Raw genomic sequence first — 17,301 nt, 5'->3', positions numbered from 1 at the left:
AAAAATCTTGGGTGAAAGTGTAAATCAAGAATAGAAGTCAGTGAGTGACGGGCACTGAGGGGGGCACTTGACGGGATGAGCACTGGGATGATGCTGTATGTTGGCAAATCGAACGCCAATAAAAAATATACAAAAAAAAAAAAGAATAGAAGTCAGGTCAGAGAAGAAGAAAGGAGACTGGAAAACTAAAGATCAAAGGCACAATAAATGTAAAAGCTTGTTAATTAACAGACTGAAGGAGAAAAATTACATAATTTTCTTGATAGATGCCAGAATAAAATTTGATAAGACTGATACCCATTCGTAATACTCATTCCTAGAAAACTAGAAATAGACGGAGAACTTCCTTAATCCCCAAAAGTATCTACCAAAAACTATAGCAAATGTTCTTTTTTTTTTTTTTTATAGCAAATGTTCTTAATGATGAAATGTTAGAATCAAGACAAGACTGTCTATTAAATACTTTTGGAGTTCCTAACTGCCACAGTAAGACAAGAAATATAAAGTAGAAAGATTAGATAAGAAAGAAACAAAATGTAATTATTTTTATCTATGTTTATCACGTTTAGAATAAGTGCAGCTAAATAATAGAAGGTATATGTATATTTTTAAAACATGTCACAATAGTGACAAAACTATAAATTATCAATAAGTCTGCAGATGTAAAAAGTCTTTATGAAGAGAATTTATTTAATGACATTTTAAAAGTCATTTAGAAAGACCTGAATAAGTGGAGAGAGATAGCATGTACATACACAGCTAGGTTCAATATCATGAATATGTCGATCTTCTCAGTTTGATCTATATAGATTTTCATGCAATCCCAGTCAAAATCCCATATGGTTTTTGAAGAACTTAGATGGAAATATGAAAGGTTAAGAATATCCACAGTAAGGTTGAGGAGACTGGTCTTCCCAGGCACAAAGTTGTACAGATAGTCCCTGACTTAACAATGATTTAACTAAAGAGTTTTTGACTTTATGGTATGGAAGCAATATGCATTCAGTTGAAACTGCACTTTGAATATTGAATTTTGATCTTTTCCTAGTCTAGCAATGTGGTAGGATACTTTCTTCTGATGCTGTGTAGCCAGAGTGAGCCTCAGCTCCCAGTTGGCCACCTGATCATGAGAGTAAACAACCGGTACACTTAAACCATTCTGTACCCAGACAACCACTCTGATTTTCACTGTCAGTACAGTATTCAATCAACTACATGAGAGAGTCAACACTTTATTATAAAATAGGCTTTGTGTTAGATGATTTTGACCAACTAGGGCTAATGTAAGTATTCTGAACACTTCTAAGGCTAAGCCTTAAGGATTAGTAGATTGGGTGTATCAAATGCATTTTTGACTTAAGATATTTTAATTTATGATGGGTTTATCAGGACATAATCACATTGTAAGTTGAGGAAGATTTGTATAATGAAGTTATAGTAATTAAGGTCTTGTGACATTGGCCCAGGGATAGTAAAAATGACCAAGGAACAAAAGAGCCCTGAAATAGATCTGCTTTTATATAGTGAGTCACTAGAGAAAAGACAGTTTTTTCAATGAATGCTTATGGGGCAATTAGATATTCTCCAGGGAAAAATTATGAACTTGGATCCCTACATACACCTTAAAAAATTTCCAATGGATTAAAGACTTAAATGTAAAAGGCAACATGTTAGGAAAATAGTATAGAAGAATATCTTTACTTTAGGTAAATAAGGATTTCTTTTGACTACTCAAAGATTAAGAGCCATTTAAAAAGTAAAAAGATAAACTACAAACAGGGAACAGATATTTGCGACATCTGTAACTGACAAAGGACTAGTATCTGGAATATATGAAGAACTCCTGCATGTTCATATAGCAAGGAAAATATTGGGAAGCAATTTTCAAGAGAAAATCTTGCTAGTGTGCATCAGGAGATGTGCACATACATATTTATAGCAATATTGTTTTAAATGAGAACAAAAACATGGGGAACGTGGTTTAGTTCTGCTAATTCTCTGAAAACCCACAGGCACTAAGTAATTAGAGAAGGGTTTTGGCATGTCATTTCTTAATATCGGTGATAAAAGTGGTAATGCTTTCAAGTCAATAAAGAGAGACACAGAAAGAGGCTGAATGAAAATGATATTACTCTTGGTAAGAATATGTTTTCATCAACATGCAGTCTGATGGGTGGTGTATGATGATGGGCAAGGGTCTGAGGTTTGAAACTGAGTGGATGCCTTAATGTTGGCTCCCTAAAGGAGAACATGCTGTGGAGGCAAAATGACATCCAGCTGTCTTCCTGACATTTCCTTTTTAATCACTGCCAGATAAAATACCTTACAACAGAGGAATGCAAACAAAATTTTGTCAGAACAGCAGGGATTGCCCACCATGTCCCATGTAATTTAGTTTGGCTGATAATGCCTGCTGTGATCCTTGGTCTTGTGTGTTCCCTCTTCTGTGGTAGGTACAGTCATGGCCTTCTTTTTTGACATTTCACCATTGGCCCCCCTGCCTCTGTCCCAAGGACAGAGATAAATATGGGACCATAGGGAATGGAGGTGGTTTTCAGGCATTTCTGTGTGTCTTTGCTGACCCCTTAACATTCCACCTGTCCTAATCCAATCTTGTCATCTCTCCTGTCTAAAAACCTTATACCCACCACGAAAACCTTATGTCCACTCCAACTTTTTCCCTTTCTCCACTTCAATGGCCTGTTTCTGTCTGCAACACCACTTTGCTGTCTGATCACTCCGTTTCATTCTTTTTTTTTTTTTTTTAGATTTTATTTATTTATGGGAGAGAGTGAGTGAGTGAGCAAGCTTGGGGAAGAGCAGAGGGAGAGGGACAAGCAGACCCCACACTGATGCAGAGCCCAACATGGGGCCTGATCTCAGGACCCTGAGATCATGACCTGAGCCGAAACCAGAAGTCGAATGCTTAACCAAATGAGCCACCCAGGTGCCCCCACCCAGTTTCATTTTTTTGGAGCTCTTTGTCTTTGCTGCTTTCTCTTGTACCCACTGAGCCACTACATTCTATTGTTTTTAAATTAACATCTATTGAATTCCTTCCACATTCCCACTGCTGGTGACCTTGTCTAGGCTTTCATCTTTAAGGAGTAAGAAGTGATACCAGAGATACCTGCTGCCATGACACCATTGAACTTTCTTATGGTTAAACCCCGGACTCTGATCCTACAATCAGAGAATAGAATGTTTTCTAGGAAAGACACCATGGAGTCGAAACCTCTTATTTCATATTTAAGGAGACAAGCCTGGAGAGGGATAGTGACCCATGCTGAGTGGCACACAGATAGTAGCAGAGCCAGAACTAGATACCCACACACTGATGGTTAGTTGTCTAGCCCTCTTCACCTTGCCACATTACCTTATAAGCATTCCTTTGAATTTATAGTTGTCTTATGTCTCTCTAAATTTTTAGGGGAAGAATTATCTTAGTCATATTTGTAGCCTTTGAAGTAATTGACAGGGTTTCTCAATACTTGTTAAATTGAAGCTGAAACACAGCCATGCACCAAATGTGCTTTTTCTTTCCTATTCCTGACCACCTTGCCAAGTCCTTCTTGGCTTGGAAGGTTTTCAGCTCAGGCTCTGATTCCTGCTTGAAGGCTTGGTCAGATAGTTGCCTCTTTCTGACCTCCCACAGTCTATTTGTCTTATAAAACCACCATCTTATAGTTACCCAGCAGTTTATCGTTTGTAAAATGCATTCACAAAGTGTATTCTTTAGTCCTTCCAATAATATTGCTAGATAAATATTTCCATATTGAAGAAATAGACTTGGAGAGGTTATGTGACTTGCCATAGGTCGCACAGCTAGGAAGTAAGTAGCAGAGTTTAGGTCTTCTGACTTCAAGCCCTTTGCGCTTTTGATGTCCAGTGCTGGGTGGTCTACATGGCATACTAGACATTTTGTTTCCTGATTATCTTACTTGTCCTTTGTTGAAAATTAATTCATTTTGTTTCATCATCCCAATTACCAACTTATTGAGGAGAGTGGTTGGGTCACATATTTCTTTCATGCCATTCATAGTTGCTAGCACAGTATTGGGCAACATAGAAGTTGCTTCTCAAATACTGTTGAGTTGAACACTAATACAATTTAATTTATCAAAAAAGAGCAGCTATCAGTGGAGCCCCAAGACACTTTTTTTGGGTCTCTCCTGAATGAAATCAGCAATGAACAGAGGGAACCAGAGGAAGGAAGAGGCTGTTGGAGAAAGCCAGATGGTAAGCACAATTAGCAGTTGAGTGACAGCTGGCCTGTTGTTAGTCTAGTGATGAGGGGTGGTGGATAAGTAATTCACAAGGAGACAGTCTTCAGGAAATGTGCAAGTTTACTGGAGAGTTGAGACACATTCATGAGAAGGGAGAGGAGTACTTAGCAGAAGCATAATACTCATATGAGTTAAGCAAAATAAAACACTCATACATATTTGAGTTATGTTTAACCAAATGTTGGTTAAAGGAATATCCAGAGTAGGATGTGGATTATGAAGACAGGTTTCCAAGGTGGGAGTGGAGTGGGTAGAGGAGCTTTTGGCTTAGTTTGTGATTATTTTATTAATTACTGAGGCTGTGAGAAAAGGAACATGAATACGTAAGGATGTTTCCTTTGAAACAACTTCCCTTCCCTTTCCTTTTCCCTACTGTGGCAATCAGTAGGGCCTCAGCTCTGAGCCCTAGGGTCAAAAGTACAGGGAACGCAAATAAATACACATGTCGTATGTGCATGGAGATGTGTTGTGATGACCAAATCTGTGAATTTTTCTGGGACTGCCTCATTTCACATATTCTTGTGCATTTGCCCCATAAATTAGTGAGATGCTTTAGAAATTTCAGTACTTTGACAACTAAACTATGTTTCCAAACTATATTTCCTTTTCCTGAAAGGGTCACAAAAACCCACTGACAGACCACATGCCCCACATTTTGGTTTGAAAAATCACACTGCATCTCCTGAGTTCTTAAACATTTTGCATCTGAGCAAAATGTAAAACCTCTTCTCCTAGAGTGGATATGAAAAATGTCCAGTTTCCTAATAGTAGAAGCCTATATATGTTTTTTTATGAGCTCTTGTCTCCTACAGAGAACTTAAGATTAAGTCCTTTTAGATTAATGGTAATTGAACTTTAATATCTCTCCCTTCCTATCAAAATGTTCACAGTTTAGAGTTATTTTATAGAAGCTGAAGGAATGTGTATCTCAACTACTTAAAGGCACCAGCACTTAAGGGAAATTATTTCAAATTAAAAATTGTAATTTCTATACAGTGTACTCTGAAATGTGAATATGTAAAACCTTTTCTGGGACATTCATATATGAATTTTTAAGGTGATTTCTCATTAAAAATTGATTAATATCATTGGGGTCTATTCGAAGTTTAGTTATTTTTAGTGCTTGATAGCTATATAGCAATGTATTTTTATGTGATATGCAGATATATGTGGGAAGGTTCTAATTTAAAAAGGATACCATTGATAGCATTGCTTTTTGTTTACTTATTTTTTTTTTAGTGGAAAGATCATTCCTGACGTCAAAACATACAACCTATAAACTTTTATAATCTAATTTGTTGGTATGTGGAAGGTCTTTATATTTTAAAAAGTGGACTATTAGAACATGTTTATAGAATTGTGAGATTGATTTTTTCCATGTGTGGCTTATAAAACCTTTTCTTACTACTTTACAGTCACCTCTCTTATAAATAGAATCTCATTTCATCCTCATTAAAAAAATTAATGTCATTTGTTTCTTTAATGCCCTCTAACCACTCAAAATTTCTGAAGTTGCTCATCAATTTCTTATAAATTCATGGATTCTTATGACCTCATGGTGTTGTGATGTGCTTCATGTTCCTCTTGTCTATAATTTTCTTTATCCAGTTGACTTGTTCTCTTACTGATTCACAGTCAAAATTTTTATTTTATATCAGTAAATTTAATTGAGGTTTCTTTATTTACTCCTTTAAAAACAAAACAAAACAAGGCTTTCTAGATTCTTTCTGAGTGACCATCTTGCCTATTCACATTGGCCCCTATATACGTTAGACCCTGACTTAAAATATCATTCAGGCACAGGAGCTTGGTTCTCATAGGTGCCCGTGTCTCAGGCTTAGCCAGTAACAAAGACAGGTATGGCTTTGGGGAACCAAATGCTAACCTAGATGCATGGCTTTCCATCTTTCCAGGATAGAAAGAGGAAACTTTAGTGAAGGAACCTGGTTGGAATAATTAGGGAGCCTTTGAAATTGAATGGACTAACAGAGGAGAGCAAGTAGATGGAAAAAATTGCCCTGACTTAGAGGGTAAGAGAATCTCTCTGGTTTTTGATAAAGCAAGAGCTACCAGGGGCCTTTTTTTCTAGATATTGCTCCTGCTGGCTGTAATGAGCTAGAAGGTCTCTCCAGTTTGTATGACTAGATGTTCTTCTGAATTCGTGGAACACTCTCACGATCCATAAGCCACTTCTCCCCTTTTTGATCTGTTCCTTACCTTATTGGTGTTTGACTTTGATGTGACTTTGACCACCTGCATTTGTATTTAACCCCTTGTGTCTGGAAGTGGTTCTGTGTCCCCTTCACATGAGCCTGCCTGCTCTGGTGGGGAACACTAGAGATTGCTCTTTTCCCATTTTCCTTATACCCCTTTCTGCTTCCCTGGAATTTTCTAATAGTTTTAAGTAGTAATACTTTCATATAAAAGCATTCTTCATGACATAGCCATTAGCTGTAACAAGGGGTTCTGTGGATAAAATATAATACTAGCAATTTCTCCTGAATTCATAGAAAAAAATCAAGTTAGTGAAGAGAATTTTCTGTTTTTCTCCCATCAGTATTAAAAAGAAAGTTTGTGCCTCTATGCTATTCTGGTTATAATTTAGTATAAAGTGGCTTTGGACATAGCACAAAATAATATATTCTGAGTTATTTTAAGTTTGCTCTATCAATATTTCAAACTGTTCTTCAAAACATATCTTGACTTTTGAGAATTATACCCCAAGTATAGCTTCTTGAGTCTAGATGAATCTGGATATATTTTCTGATGGCTCAATGTGTCCATTTAGACCCTTTAGGAAAGGATCACCAATGTAGCTGTTTAGAAACATCCTCCTACCATTTTCCGTTTCAAGGATACTGGTTCCTGACCCAAGGTGGGGGTGTCAGGAGTGCTGCCTCTTGGTTCACTTCTGGCCAGTTTGGTCTGGATTTTCCCAGGACTATTTAGACTTAGACCCAGGGCTCTTAGGTTTCTTGTGAGTGATCCATTGAGCATTGTCTACAAGATTCTTTCCTATAGGCTTATCTTACTCTCTCAAGCTTTAGGTAACACTTCTTGGAATCCTCACCAGGAACATCAATACATTTTAGGTTTTCCCTCCCAGATGAGAAAACTACTAAGATTGTGGTAAGTGGAGGAGATCCAAGAGGTGGCATCTTTAGGAGCTGTTCAATAGAAAAGTCTGGCAGGCCTTACAAAATGAGTTGTCAGTCTCAGGTGTTTAGGCAGACAGGAAGTGTTAAGGAACAAAACCAAATGAGATGATTCAGAGTTGGGTTAAAGGTAGAGCTTTCCTCACTGGTTTCTAAATGTGTACAAGGAGCTCTTATTAGTCTTTATTGGGCCACAGGCCTTGGAAGTCAGGTCTCCATCTTTTCATCGAAATGGTTCCATTCTCATTGGTTTTGTATGTTGGAGTGCCATGTAAGAATTCATTTGAAGAAACTTGCTAAAGAAACTTTGCTACTAGCTGAACCAAAGCAGTTTTCTGAGGCAGTGAAAGACACTGATCTGCTATAGACAAGAAATAACCAAAACTTAGGATAGGTTGATCATATTTATGTAAGTCAAACAAGAAGTTCCCCAAACATAAAACCATCTCTACAGTGATCTATAATAGAATGTTCATTTTATATAATTATATATAACTGAATTTTATTGCATTTACATTCTGTTTTTTATTTTTATAATTGAATGTTTTGATGAAACATATTGTGTTAATTTTTTTTTTTTATTGCTCAATTGACAGTCCTAACAGGATGAAAGCAAACGTGCTGAACAGATGTGCCTGAGCCTTGCTGTCATGTATTGAGTATGGCTGGCATATGCTTCTTTACATAATTTCACAAGAGTGGACACATGAATCCACTCTGAATTTTTTTAAAAAAGAGAAAAAGAAAAAAGTTGAGTGCAAATTATAGCTTTCTAAATTAATGATACATTTATAGAAATTTCAAATAACATATATGCTAGAAGAGCAGAAGCAAATAACTTAGCCAAGCAGCATAAGTGAACAATTTGGAGGTCTCTAAATCTGTATATAACTCATTTGACTATGAGAGTTTTTATTCCAATTCAAAAAACTAACAAGGGAAAATGGACATTTGAATAAAAGTTTACGGAACTCTTGAAGTACCTTCATGGATCTCAGAATTCTACAAAACACAAATTGAGGACCAGAAATTTAATGCCTCTCTGAATAGGGACTGCAAAGCCTTGTTCTTTTATAGTGCTTTATATTTATCTCCTTTAGGACATTCCCTTGTATTTATTTCATAAAAATAAATACAATCCAGTTTCTTAACACACCTTTCTCAGAAACGAAAAGATAAAAGAGCAAAACATAAATAAATCTATATAAGAGTGAAAAACTAGCTAGAACTAGTATGTATGTAATTCTGGATACAACAAGGTTACAAATTTTTTAAAGAAATCTTGGAACAGTCATAAAACTTACCTTAACAGACCTTATATTTTTTATTATGCAGATCACATTTACTGACCAAAATGCAATAAAATTAGAAGTCAATAGCAATAGTGAAATAGCCAACTGTGATCCGACAGGTTGATTTAGAAATTGGCTGGATGGTTGCAAGTACGTTGTAGTTCCTCAGTCCTTTTGCATAAGTAAATCCAAGGCACACCCCATTCTATAAACAGCTGCTGACAGAAATGCAAACAGTCCATTCCAAGACTGCATACTGAATAGGTGGAACAAGGAAAGACTTCCTGAGAACCAATAAGTACATCCTATTAGACCTTGTCCATTAGGTGAGTTTCTTTTCTTTCCTTTTGATTCAGCTATTAAAGAATATGATACTATTTAGGGAGTAGTTCAACACACATTACAAATACATTGCTGAGAGAGTAGACCTGAGGGGGACCAAAAAGATCTCTGTCCAGCTCTCTGTAACTTACTGACACCTAATGGACACTAAAGGCTAAGAATCCTAGTGTCATTGTTTTAGTGGTGCTAAAACATCAGGAAATAGTTTGATATTCTGAGCCTATATCAATTTTTTAAAAAAATTATATTTTAAATTTAAGAATTGAGGTATAATTGATATACCTTGTATTCGTTTCAGGTGTACAATATGATTCAGTATTTGCGTATACTGCAAAATGATCACATTAAGTCTTGTTAACATCTGTCACATACAGAATTCTTGTGTGATAACTTAAGATTTATTCTCTTAGCAAGTTTCAAATATGCAGTATAGTGTTAGTAACTGCAGTCACCATGCTGTATATTACATTCCTATAATATATTTATTTCATCACTAGAAGTTTTTACCTTTTGATTCCCTTTACCCATTTGGCCCACCCCATAGTCCCTGCCTCTGGCAATCACCAATTTGTATCCAAGAGCTTGGGGTTTTATTTTGTTTTGTTTTTTGATTCCACATATAAGTGAGATCATACAGATTTGTCTTTCCTTGTCTGACTTATTTCACTTAGTGTAATATCCTCAAGGTCCATTCAGGTTGTACAAATGGCAGTATTTCCTTTCTTATGGCTGAGTAGTATTCCTCTGTGCATGTGTGTATGTATGTATCCATCCCATTTTATTTTATCATTCATTTGTTGATGGATATTTAGGTTGTTTCTAAATTATCTATTTGTTGTAGATAATGCTGCAATGAACATGGGGCACATATATTTTTTTGAGTTTTTGCATTTTCTTTGGACAAATACCAGAAATGGAATTACTGGGTTATATGGTTGTTCTATTTTAATTTTTTTGAGGAACCTCCATACTGTTTTACACTGTGGTTGCACCATTTCTACCAACAGCAAAAGGAAGCCTTCCTTTTCTCCACATCCTCATCCCCTGTCTTTTTGATAATAGCCATTCTAGAAGATATGAGCTAATATCTCACCGTGTCTTTGATTAGCATTTCCTTGATGATTAGTGATTTGGGGCATCTTTTCATGTGTCTGTTGGCCACCTGTACGTCTTCTTTGGAAAAATATCTATTCAGGTCTTCTGCCCATTTTGAAATCAGATTATTTGTGGGTGGTTTGTTTTTGTTGTTGTTGTTTTGTATTAAGATCTATGACTTTCTTTATATATTTTGGGTATTAACTCCTATCAGATATATGATTTGCAAATATTTTCTCCCATTTAGTAGGTTGCTTTATCATTTTGTTGATGGTCTCCCTCACTGAGCAGAAGTATTTCAGTGTTTTTAAAATAATTAAGTTGTGGGGCACCTGGGTGACTCAATCAGCTAAGCATACAACTCTTGATTTTGCCTCAGGTCATGATCTCAGGGTCGTGGGATTGAGTTCAGCATGGATCCTGCTCATCCCTCTCCTTTTGCTCTTTCCCCTGCTCATGTGCATGCTCTCTCTCGAATAAGTGGTGACTAAAATCATTAAAATAAATAAAGGAACTAAGTTGTTACATGGTAGAAATATTTACAGATGTCTTTCGTTCATTCATTCGTTCGTTCCTTGAACTCATGAGCCTGAGGTCAAGACCTAAGCTGAGTGAAATAAGTCAATCGGAGAAGGACAAACATTATATGGTCTCATTCATTTGGGGAATATAAATAATGGTGAAAGGGAATAGAGGGGAAGGGAGAAGAAATGGGTAGGAAATATCAGAAAGGGCGACAGAACATGGAAGGCTCCTAACTCTGGGAAATGAACTAGGGGTGGTGGAAGGGGAGGAGGGAGGGGGGTGGGGGTGACTGGGTGGCGGGCACTGAGGGGGGCACTTGACGGGATGAGCACTGGGTGTTATTCTGTATGTTGGCAAATTGAACACCAATAAAAAATAAATTTATTATTAAAAAAAAAAAAGACCTAAGCTGAAATCAAGAGTCATACACTTAACTAAGTCACCCAGGACTCCTATGGATGTTTTAAACTCAGGACCAACTTGTATCAGTTTGCTGCTGGTTCATTAACATTATGGGAAAGCCAAAACTAGGATAGTATTGAGAAGTATTTGTGTTCCTGAAATGGCTCTATTCCCAGAAATAGATAGGGGAAAGCTCTTTTCCTTGTTGGAAAAGTAGAAGTCCTTAAAGACACAGTAGCTTTTGAGCTTATTGAGGAGGGTCCAATACCTTGAAGTTAACATGGCAGCTCACTGTGTTACAAAAAAAAAAAAAAAAAAGTGCATTCATTGACTGGCATTGTTGATGTAAGGTCAGTTGTTGCACACACAAACTAGAGTTTGGAGAAAGTACTTGGAGATAAGAGACAAGAAAGCCAGTGGGCACCAGCATGGCTCAGTTGGTTAAGTGTCTACCTTTGGTTCAGTCAGGTCATGATCCCAGGGTCCTGGGATGGAGTCCCGAACCAGGCTCCTGCTCCGTGGGGAAGCCTGCTTCTCTTTCTTCTTCAGTGTGCCACTCCCCCTGCTTGTGCACACATGCTCTCTCTCTGTCAAATAAATAAATAAAATCTTAAAAAAAGACAAGAAAGCCAGAAAGGGGAACAAAGCAGAGAGGTCATGGCACAAGGGCAATTATTAGAAAAGGCTTTTAGAACTCAGCATGGGGAGGTCATAGGGTGGATGTTAGACTGTGGAAAAGAATGCCAGCTGTGAAGTGGTGGGTCCTATGCATCAATAAGCCACCATGTACCCTAAAAGCATATTCCTAAGAGCTGAGGACAGCTGTGCTGAATGTTAGCCAACAAGGGTGAGGGTGTGGGGCAGGCAGGACAAGGGAAAAGTGGAACCATATCTGGCATATCTTAATAGCCATTTTAAGTGTCTGTGTATGAAACCAATGGTTCAGTTTAGCCTTTGGAGTAGGACATGTGGGATGGGAGCTCTCAACATTCACAGTTCCTGCAAGTACACAGGTGTAGCATCTCTCATCACAGAAAAGGGACAGTATGATTTCTGTCCTTTGTTGAAGAAATCAGTGAAATGATTTCAGTATACTGTAGAAATCACACTTATAAAACAACAGTGAAAATAATAATCTTAGTGTGCAAATGGTTGGGTCTGGAAAGGCAGGGTGGCATTATATATTCTGGACACACCTTCTCTATGGGATGAATAAATACAGAGTACTCACATTCTCATTTTTTAAAAAAAGGCAGTGATAAAGGAGCTCTTCTCTTCCCTAGTTATTGTCAACTCAGGGATATTTATGTAACTGTTATTATTTGGACGATGGCAGCACACAAAAAACTTGAAGCAGGTGAGATGCAAGAGAGAGCCAGGCTGTGCTGGTCAAAGGCCTCACCACACATGTGCTGTGCTCTGGGAGGACAAAGCTTGGCAGAACTCGACTCCATTTCTAAGTGAATAATGGAAAGGTGCGGTGTGTTTGGAACCTTGGAAAAGCACATTCCAATATCAAGTCCTTTGAGTGCTGCTTGATTTGTCATCCTTATAGTCCTGGCTAGGGGAGCAGCATGTCACTTCTAATATTTCTCCCTTTGAGTCCCAGGCCCTAGACTTTGGTGGCACTCTGACATAGCAAGATGCCACCATTTGTCTTGTTAATAACAGAATTCCCTCTGTCAACCAGTTAGGCTTGAAGCTATCCTACCTTCCAGGTACTTTAAGTCACTCCTCCATTTACATTTTCAGAAAATCTATTTACTACGTTCTTTGAGAGTTTTATAAAGTGTCAGTGTCATTCTTACGGTATTGTGGAAAAGTGCCAGGCTTAAGGCCATAAGATCAGTGTTCTAGCTTTAATCTTTTGTAATCATAAGAAGAGCTGTGATATATTGATATCCATCAGGCATTTTGCTTCTCACTCTACACAGATAGGTGGTGGTGTCCTGTTGTTTGAATATAGGAGACCTTGACTCCAATGTCTGTTAAAACCATCTTCTATGTGCTTATAAAAAGCAACCATTGTGTGGAAGTAGACTTTACAGATTTTGTGCTTCTGTCAAATTCTTGGAGACTCTCCAGCTTCGTGGTGTCATTAAGAACCATATTTAACCATGGGTTGGACATTGAAGTCACATATGGTTGTGTCCATTATAGGACTGCTCTCATATTGTTTGAGATATTGCTCAGCAAACCAAACAACCACTCCTGTTGCCACAGTATGGCCTATATTTTATAAATGCCATATTCTATAGTGTGCCCTTCCCTGTTAACCTTATATCTATAAAACAAAAGGTACTTACCATAATCTATAAGTAATTTAACACCCAGTGCTTACCTTCCATAAATTCCTATAAACACTCATATTCTGACCCTAAAAGAAACTTAAGTAACAAATAAGGTCTCTTAAGTAAATGAATCAATCAATGGTCTCTATAAATTAAAAAACAATAAAACATCTAGTATATCATTTGAATCATCCCACAATCATCTCCTGGCCTTCCAGGAAAACACTTTCTATTTTCAAGAATAATTCCAGTGTGCCCCTCTTCCCTAATGTGTAGTTGCTTGTATTATTTGTTTACTGGGTTATGTTGCTCACCTACTGAGGTGATGGTAACATTTCAGAAATGGTAGATCAAGTCCTGGATTGAGACTGTTTATTTTTTCTTTACCCTAGTCTTTCTCTTTAATACTCATAAAGGATTTGCAAATGTCTAGAGGAAGCTTTTTACAAATGAAGATATATTCGAATGTCCTGCCGGTATTTGAAAATGTATATTTAATGGTATTTGCAGGTAATTTTATTTTTCTCTGAATAACTTGCTTTGCTGGAATACCACTATCTACTACAAGTTAGTCTTTTCACTTTTTTAAATGGGGAGAATGAAATATTCCTATGTAGCAGGCACATTTATAAATATAAAGCCAAATGATAGGTGAATTTAGATCCTGTCAGTTTTTAGCCAAGAATATCTCCCCTCACTGTTAAGGATGGATCCATAATATTACTACATTGTATTGATAGGAATGCATTTATGAATCATAGGTAATAGGAGAATATCTAATGCAGTTATATAGTATTCTCAATTTAGATAAAATCAAACTCCTCTTTCAATTAGGAGATAAGGAAAAGCTAGATTTCTAGCTAGGGCAGAAACCTATCTTCTCTTGCCTAGACCAGAAATTGAAAAGAGGAAACTCACGTGCCCAAAAGGCAGAGGCTATCTCCTCTTGCGAAAATAGGGAGCCCCACTATTGGGCAGGACACTTGTTTTTATAGTGAAAGTAGATGTATTTTACTTTAGGGTCTAGGAATTGCAATGATCTAAGACAGTTGTAACCAGAGCTTATTTGGTAACCACAAGTTACCATACTCATATCTTGATTTGTTATAAAATGCCTTCTCTGTCCTGCCCCACTCTGTATGATTTCTCTTCCCCCTTTCTGCTGTCTCTATTATGTGTATTCTTCAGAACCAAGAATAGATCAATGGTGCCATAAACAAAAGGAGAAAAATCTACTGCTTTTTAACATTAAATTAAAAAAAAACACCTATAGGCTTTATTGTTCTATGCCAGTCATTGTTGCGTGAACATTTTTCTCCAAATGAATCCTTGAATAAGGAGACATTAATATGTACAACAGAACATGAGACAATGTAGGTCTCAAAAATGCTGATGTTTTGTGTTTTGTCTGAAAAGTAATAGTTATATTCATATTTTCCTATTTCTACGTAGAAATCACTTTGGGCAAGGCAAGTGAAGTCCATAAACTCTATAGGAACACTGTAATATCTTATTAACCTTTCTAAGAAATTCAAAATGTTTTCTAGTTAAAATTTCTTACAGTATACCTCATGTTTCTCTTTTAAAAGTTTTCTTTTTTCTCTGTTAAGCTTTACACTTTTATTCCTTTTGCATCTTTATATGCATGCCAAACATGTGACGTGCACATATCGGCAGGGAAAAAACAATATGGGGATGTGAATTTTGATGTCATGTTGTACTATGTTTACAAGGGAAGATTAAAATGTTTTTGAGGATTGGCTTTTTTGAAAATGCAAAGAAGTGGGTATAGTTATTAGAATATAGATTGGAAAAAAGAAAAGAAAAGAAAAAAAAAGAATATAGATTGGGAAGTGGCTAAAAGTGTAAGGTTTTAATGTTGAATATTGGCTCCCCATTGTGCTCTGGCACCAAGCACAGAATAGGCATTCAATAAATATTTGATGAATGAAAGAGTTAGTGAATGACCTGAAGAAGTATCCTTACAGTGAATTTCAGGCAGCACCACAGGAAATAATCTTGATTTGAAAGGAATGCATCAAGCTCAATAGCAAATAAATCTGTAGGGAAATGAAAAACACCATGATTTTTCTGCTCTCTTTACATTTTGAAACCACAGGAAAGAAAGACATAAAGAGGATTTACAGGAGATAGTACAAGTATCAAGATACATAATTTCTTAGATTTGCTGTGACCAACAAGAGGCAGACATGCCTTCAGTTTATGACCTGTCTCCTTGGGGGAAACTCATCAGAAGGAAGAGCTTTGTGACAGAGACAGAAGTACAGGTCCTTTATACCAACTTCTGTGTGTCTAAGCCTTAGTTATAAAGTAATTCATCTCTATAATTGCTGGCGCTGCAGAAAACTTTTGATTCCTGAATCAAATCAACTATAACTGAAGTTCCTGGCTTTGAAGGAAGGATTACCGAGAGAACAAAAGACATGATATGTTAAAAAAGGGTATAGAACTAGAATTTAGAAGACTATGAATCTAGCTCAGCTCCACATCTAACTGGCTGATTGATTTTATATGGTTCACTTGTCTTCTCTGGACTTCATTCAGTTTCCTCTTTTGGAAATTTAAGTATTCAACTGATGAACATTTCAGTTCTGAAATTGCCAAAAATCATACAGATAAAACTCAGTGTTATATTGGAATGCCAACATAGCTTTCATAATGGATAGAGACCTCATAAGTGATTGCACCTAAATTGAATTTTTCCTATGTTTTTTCTAAAGGTTCAGGTAGTGGATTAAGAATAGATCATAAAGTGACATGCCTTGCTGAGAACTTGATGATATTTTTAGTCATAGTATTGCTAAAAACAAGTTTCAATTATTGAACATTTTATATAAGCAATGCACTAAAAGCTTTCTGTGGATAATGTCACTTAACCATTGTTATCTCCATTTTATAGTTGAAAGAATGGAGGCTTAGTGTAAAGAACTCAGACCAGGTCAAAGAAACAGTCAGAATTTGAACCTGAGTCTACCTCCCATTATATTTAAGAAAATATCACTCTTTGTGTAGTATAAGTCTTGTACAGACCCTTGAGTTATCTTTAAGGGTGGTGTGCTGATAAAATCATGCATGTCTAGTACTGTTTGTGGCACATCTATTCAGTTAATATTATCCCTCCCTCTTTTTAAATTCTCTGTACTAAATATGGCTGAGAGAGAGAAAATTTGGCTTTCAAGAAATGGCTGACCTATCTGAATTAGTTTCAGAATGAGTCTGCCTAATGATAGGGGATCCTAAGGTTGGAGTCTAGGATTGACTTTCATAGGAAGCTTTATGGAGTATTTGGGCTAGGGGTGTGTATGTGTGTGTGTGGGTGGGGGGGAGTGGAAATGGAGAAGGGAGGGAGAGAAATCTAATTCCTTTGCTCTGACTAAAACCACTCTCTTTTATTTTATTCCCCTAAGAACAATTAAGATATGTTTTATTTTTTAAATAAGGAAGAAGATCATTGACTTTCTCTCTGAAGGCAATTATCACTACTTAGTGTATGTTGAGGAAGTGGGTGTTCCTTGCTTTCTATTGTTAGTCTGGTGAGAGTGAGGGTGGAGAGCACTTTGAAAAAATATTTGTGTAGGGAGGATAGATGGAAGTGAACTGAGTAAGAAAGTCTTTTGCATGTCCCAAATTAGAGTCATTCTTGACTTTTTAGAAGGCATTTCCTTGAGGTGTCTCAGATGCTACTTCCTGAAGGAGATACAGAGTTTAAAGAAGTGAACTTTGGTTTAAGTGCTCTTCACAAGTTCCTAATTTTTTCTTTCATTAGTTTTTAGTTTAGGGGCATAGTTCTTTCTTACAGTTCTTGGAAAGAAAGGAATATTGTCTGCATATTTACCATTGGGAGCTAGATTGCAAGATGATGATGCTAATGGCAGTTAATAGTCATACAAGA

At 36.7% G+C, this 17,301-nt stretch overlaps 1 protein-coding gene across 5 annotated transcripts in view; it reads left to right on the top strand.

The window, feature by feature from the left end:
- RAB27A (RAB27A, member RAS oncogene family) overlaps window positions 1-17,301 on the top strand; it is a 72,155-nt gene that overhangs the window by 22,242 nt on the left and 32,612 nt on the right. The window contains exon 1 of one of the 5 annotated variants that reach the window (XM_072738581.1): window positions 8,969-9,059. The exons of the other annotated variants lie outside the window; for them this stretch is intronic. The gene's annotated coding sequence lies outside the window, so the exon portion shown is untranslated. Of the gene's footprint in view, window positions 1-8,968; window positions 9,060-17,301 lie in introns of those variants that run through there. 5 annotated transcript variants of the gene reach the window in all.

This window comes from Vulpes vulpes, chromosome 15, assembly GCF_048418805.1.
Source record: "Vulpes vulpes isolate BD-2025 chromosome 15, VulVul3, whole genome shotgun sequence".
Lineage (NCBI taxonomy): Eukaryota > Metazoa > Chordata > Mammalia > Carnivora > Canidae > Vulpes > Vulpes vulpes.
The sequence above is the reverse complement of the archived record's forward strand: the minus strand, read 5'-3'. Positions and strand labels throughout refer to the sequence as shown.